This window comes from Nannospalax galili, unplaced genomic scaffold (genome assembly GCF_000622305.1).
Source record: "Nannospalax galili isolate Female #2095 unplaced genomic scaffold, S.galili_v1.0 scaffold371, whole genome shotgun sequence".
NCBI lineage: Eukaryota > Metazoa > Chordata > Mammalia > Rodentia > Spalacidae > Nannospalax > Nannospalax galili.
In genome coordinates this window covers 2447061-2453240 of record NW_008331606.1, presented here as the reverse complement: position 1 = coordinate 2453240, position 6180 = coordinate 2447061, and the positions used below count along the sequence as shown (strand labels likewise).

At 39.7% G+C, this 6180-nt stretch overlaps 1 protein-coding gene across 2 annotated transcripts in view; it reads right to left on the bottom strand.

Annotated features, from left to right (window-relative positions):
- Arhgap36 (Rho GTPase activating protein 36) overlaps positions 1 to 4405 on the bottom strand; it is a 52420-nt gene extending 48015 nt beyond the window's left edge. Inside the window, exon 1 of one of the 2 annotated variants that reach the window (XM_008826732.1) lies at positions 4349 to 4405. The gene's annotated coding sequence lies outside the window, so the exon portion shown is untranslated. Of the gene's footprint in view, positions 1 to 4323 lie in introns of both variants that reach the window. The other variant, XM_008826731.1, reaches the window with a different exon arrangement.
- Positions 4406 to 6180: the final 1775 nt, after the last annotated feature.

Here is a 6180-nt window from a genome sequence, read left to right as displayed (position 1 = left end):
CTCAACCTTATAAGTCACCAGAGAACTGCACACAAAATCCACAGTGAGATACCACTGCACACCCAACACAATGATTAAATTTTCCAAAATCTGAAAACAGTGTTGATAATGATTTGGCACAATGAAAGGGTGTAAATTGATACACACTTTGGAAAACTGGCAATATCTATCAAGATGGAATATGTGCATATCCTATGACTCATTTATTCCAACCCTCACAAATACAGGCACATGTGCACCAAAAGAAAAAACAAAATACCCAGAGTAATAGTGGTCCAAATAACTCCAAACTGGAATCTCTACTAGAATGGATAAATCAATCATGACATAATCACAAAAGGAATATTATACAGCAACAAGAAAGAACAGTATAAATTTCATGCAACAACACAGATGAATCTCAAAAATATCACGTTGAATAAACAAGCCACATACTAAGATGTACATACTGAATGATTCCATAAAGGTGAGTTACAGGCAAACCTAAAATGTTCAGTCATATAAGGTGTACAAGTATAAAATGCAATAAAGTGATTTATGTAGAAGCCAGAATAGTTGTTACTTTTTAGGAGAGAATAAAAGAATTAAGGTTATGGAAGCAGGCACAATTTGAGAATCAAGAATGCTGATAATATTCTACTTTTGCTGTGGTTGAGTCAGGGGTTTGTTATGTAACCCCAGGTCGACTGGCCTTGAACTCAATATATAGTCCAGGCTGATCCCAAACTCATGGAGCTCCTCTTAACTTAGACTACCAAGTTCCAAGATTACAAGCATGTGCCATGAGACCCAGAAGAATGTCCTGTTTTTCAGCTGGGTAACATAACACAGGTGTTTCACTGAATATGCTATATATTTATGATTTATATGTTTTTCTTTGTGTGTGGTTTATTTTGCATTTTTAAATGCTTTAAAAATAGAAATAGGAAAAAGTCAAAGACACCTTCGTCTCAGACAACTCATCCTTTCATACCCTTGTTAATGGCTAGTGGGATTCTAGACTCTTTTTGCATCTCTGTATCTGTCTACAATGATACTTCATCTAAAGCCATCCTGAACTGAACTCGCACCTATCAGCTGTCAGCCAACTGGAGTCATTGACACTATGTACCTAAGATTATCTAGAATCCTTTTCATTTCCGCTGTTCCCAAATTATTCTTGTTCCATTGCAGCTCTATCTTTCCTCTAAGTTTGTTTCATCTTCACGTTGCAGTCAGTTCTCATGCTCTTTGCACAAACAGCTAAGCGACCCAACTAGGCTTCATTGGCTAAGCTCAGCAAGCTGTCCTTTATAAAGACTTCAGTGCTTACTCCCTTCACTCTGAAGCTTCTTCTGCCACTGGCCAACAGGAGCAGAGTGTCCACCACCATCCCATCCCTAGATCTTTGAAAGTAAAAGGCCTTATCAAAAATTCTTGGAGCCAGATATGTTTCAGAATTGTGATCTTGGGGGATTTTATGAAGATAACCATGTATATTTGTTTTTATCATATAATATATTCAGCAAATTGTGGCATAACTCCATATAGTCATGTGTCATAGTCATTTTTGTTATGAAATACATGAATATTCATGCTAAGTGTGATAAAGACAATATTTTATATGAGTAAAATGAGTTTTAGTATCAAATCTATAAGAAAGCTTTTAGTTTTCAGAACTTTGTGTTGTAAAAAATGAAATTATCCAAGCGTGATGGTGCACACCTGTAATTGTAGCACTTGGGAGGCTGAAGCAGGAGAATTACTATGAGTTTAGGGTGAGCCTGCTCTACCTTACATGTTCCAGGTCAGCAAGGTCTACAAAGAGACTCTCATTTAAAAAAAATGAAGAAGGAAAAGGAAAAGGAAGAGGATGAGGAAGAGGAAGAGGAGGAGAGAAAGGAAGGAAGGACAAAAGAAAAAGCAAGAAGGGAAGAAAGGAAGGCAGAAAGGAAAAAGAAATTGCAATGGGAACCCCATGCCTATTTAGTAGATGGACATAAGGAGGGAAATAGAGATGGATACAATGCATTCATTACATGTGATTATCCTCCCAAGTAAATGACAAATGTTCATTTGAACAAGTCTTCATAATTCTAAGAATACCCAGCTTTGAGTAATGAGATTTCATAGTGGGCAAGAGGAACACTTTTAGAGAAATCTACCATCTAAGTCTGCTACCAGATCATGAATGGCCTGCCATAGGTATGACAGCCACCCTTGGTAATCAATCAGTGGCCACTCATAAATAATACAAGTCTCCTTTCCTGGATGTGGGTGATGTAGGCTTAACTAAAAGAGGAAGGATGGTGTGACAGGTACCTGGGACTATACTGCTGGGTACAGTAGGAAAAGAATGGGTATGCTAGCTGTATCATTTTCAGGTGGTCTTCTTTAAATAACGTTGTACTTAGCCAAGCATTGCAAAGGTATTGAGTGGTAATCATTTTAAGATCTGCTTCACAGCAATACTCTAGCATAGATTTAGATGTTGTCCACTTCCAGCCATCTGGAGATAGGAGAACTACATCCTACAGTTCTAGCATGTTCCAGAGTAAAGCAGGGATTCTAAGAGAGATTTATATAGGACTAGAGCATGAATCAAAACTAAACTAAATAATCAAAGCTTCCTACCCAGGAGAAACAAAGGAATCATGAGGAAACTCAGAAAAAGAAAATCATATAACCACTCAGAGAAAAATGCCTGGAGGGGAAAACCAGTGGGACAGACAGATTTCAGAAGAGGTTAGAAGGTTCAGCGTCAGAGTTTTTGGACACTAGGCTGTTTACTCCCAGAGGACAGAGTTTGTAACTCACCAGCTTACAACTGCCCATAGCAGTACTCAGAAGCTTTTCAACTTTAAAACAAGAAAATAAGACTTACGTGAGTCCTACCATCTCTTCTTGCTTTCTACTTTTGAGGACTCATGAACCTCTGATTCTTTGAAAAACAGTATTTATTATTTTCATAAGATTAATACATGCTCCTTACATTTTAAGCAATCAGATAAATACATGAAAGCTTAAAATCACTTATAACTCCAATTTTTACTAATTTGAGTGTATTTCCTTCTTGCTTCCTTTTGTTTCCACTTTATAAAATTGTGATCATAAAGTTTGTATCTCGTGTTAAACTCTTAAGTAAACTCTTAAGAGAACATTTCTCAAGTCAATAGTAAAGCTAGTAATCCAGTTTAATCTGAATGTCCCCCCAATACAATAGATATACTTAAGCATAGAATGTGTGCCCTGCCCTTATGGAACTGAGTCTGAATAGGAAAATGAGACTGATATGCATGAATCCAATAGTGAGAAATACAAAACAGAACATAATAAATTTTATTAGGGAAGATAGACTGGATGGACAGTGAGAATCTAAAGGAGGGAGAGATTGATGTTGGTAGCACTAGTAAAGGAAGGCTCCTGTACAAAGGAAGTCTTGAATTGTTCTTTAAAGGATAAAAAGGGAGAGTGAAGAAACAGGAAGCATTGAGGAAACTGAAACAAGGAGATGCTGCACTGAGCAGTGAAAAATCCTTTATCCTTTTTGTTGTTCTTGATAAAAACCTACACATGCTCAAGATTTCAGCACTCTTCAAAGGCTTATCTTGTATACAAACAAATCAACTCAGGTCTCTACATGAAGGAAATTTGGAGGATGCATGAAAAACGAAGCATTTCTATTAATGGAGCAATAACTTAGGCTCAGGCCATTTGGCATTCAGTAACTGACTTCTTTACTCCATCTTGAACAGTGATGGCTCAGACGTCATAATGTGAGTGGCCAGATCCCCCAGTTGGACAACGTCCTAAGTAGATAACTGGTTACATGACTGCAGAACCTTGGCCACAATTAATTCACTACCATGTCTTGATAAACACAAGAAGAGAGCAACAACGAAACAAAACCCAGAGCACAAGCCTCTTGCTTCTTCTACTGAGGACACAGTGAAAACTTATGGAAAGTAATTAAGCCACATTTGTGCTCTGAAGACCTCCCCAATAGAACTAGAAATTCTCCAGGGGGGCATAAAGTCCATGGTGTGGTGAGAACCAAAAAGGTGTATGAAATACCACAGCTCATTCATTTGTGATGCATCAGAAATGCCCTTTCCTGTGTCAGGAGATCTGCCACTAACCAGCTGTATGCCTTTGAGCAAATTCTATTGCCTTTCAGAGTTCATCTCAGTTCTCTTCCCCATCTGTAAAATGGGAACTATACCAAAATTCCCTTTGGCACCCAAATTCTATGAACCTGTGACTACCTCGGACCATCATATCCTTTCAGATTTCAGGAATCCCCTATGAAAATGCAAATAACTCTCAGAAAAGGCTACATCTTACCCTGTGTTGCCAGTCACCACCATACCTGGGAATCGAAGTCCTTTAGTGAATGGGACCAGAAGATTAAGCAAGCCCAGCACAAGGGGAGAGGCACAAAAAGAAGTAGGTGGGTCCTCAAGATGTCACCAATAAAGCAGAGGGAGGATCTTGATACCTCCTCCTCTTTCTGCCTCTCCCCTACATGCCCAGAAGCAGACTGTGCCCAATTGCATGCCTACGTAGGTGCCTCCTCAGCACAGGGTGACCTGGCTGCCAGCATGCTGTTCCAAGCCAATGAGAGAACCCTGAGGTGAATGGTCTTGGGGCCAATCATAGGTGGAAATATCACTTTAATAGTTAGAGAGACTTTATCTTTGGCTCCTTTTCATTGGTTCAGGCCAACAGAAGTCTTTCTGGACTGTCAGCCAATGCTGAGCCATTGGCCAATAGAAGTGGGCTTAGCTGTTGGATCTTGTTTTCATCTGAGGCTGATGGATAGCCCTGCCCCAAGAGCTAGCCTCTCTCTCCATTGTCATCCCTGACTGAAGGCTTCTGCCATGAACACAGGAGACATAAGCAGTTTTACTTAACTGAGGCAGCCTGATGAGAGGTAGGCATACTTGGAACTAGGGGCCATATCTTTGCCCAGCCCCTGCAGGTGAGTGCAAGTGAATCAGCAAAGGGAAAGAATAAGGTGGTAGCACTGGTGGGAGCAAGTACTGGGATGTTAAGGGCAGATCCTGACAGGCTGAGTTGTTATTACTTACTTCCCACAAGGCATAAGTATCCAAGGGGTCTGTTCAAAGACCTATAGTTCCCTATACTCTTACCCTGTATCCCTGCAACCAGAAGATTCCTCCTAATAGAGTAAAAAGTGTGGCTAGCTCCCATTTAGAACCTTCATCCCCTATGTTAGGCTTCCCAAAATACCCAAAGATAGAATTAATATAGTCAGACTCCAAAGACTGGTTGAATTCATGGTCTTTACTTCTAAGATCTCAGCTCCTTCTTTAACTACTTCCTCATAGGCTTCAAGGAATAGGTTTCACTGCAAGTGACTTTATCAACATCATTTGGGTCCCTGATCACTGACAAAATTGTTAGTCCTACACTGGGGTGAAACCCCTAATGTTGGCACCTTTCTGAGAAATGTACACACAGGAATCAAGGTAAGAGAGTATAGAGAGGTCCAGTGAAAAGCCTTCCACATTTCTGGAGAGATTCAGTCATTCATGGAACTTTTGCTGAGTCCTGTCCGTGAGACAGGAAATAAGCTAGCTACTAAATGCACAAAAATGAGATATATGGACTTCTGGTGACTGCTACCAGGCCAGAGCCAAAGTGCATATTTTGGGTCTTGGTAACAGACCACTTGAATGACTAACCTGCTGTAATTGCCAGTTTTAAAATACTCCTGTGCTGGTCTTTGGTAAAAACTTGTCAGAGACTTCTGTCTCCAATGTTATTAAGATGCTCCTAAATAAAACTTTGTTTCAGGAAAGAATTTGCTACAAAATTGCTGTACAATCATGGACACATCCTTTCTCAATTCTCCCCTCCTTATAATGAGTTAGAATCAAGATTGTTGAGTTCATTCCTAATCTCACCGACCATCTAGGAGACTTTAGTAGTGATCATTTAGTCCTTATTATGAATTTAAATACGTGTGATCCTCCGCTCTTGTCTTAGCCTCATTTTAAGGTTTGTCTTCAGTAGTAGAATGGAATGCTTTGTCACTAAGTAAAGAAATTGCAGGGACCAGCCAACAGGAGAGAAAAGCATTTGTGGAAGGAGAGTGAGGTAGAAAGGGGATATAGTGAACATCCTCAATAATCTTAACATCCTCCTTCCTCAGACTGCAGAAACCTGCAATCATGT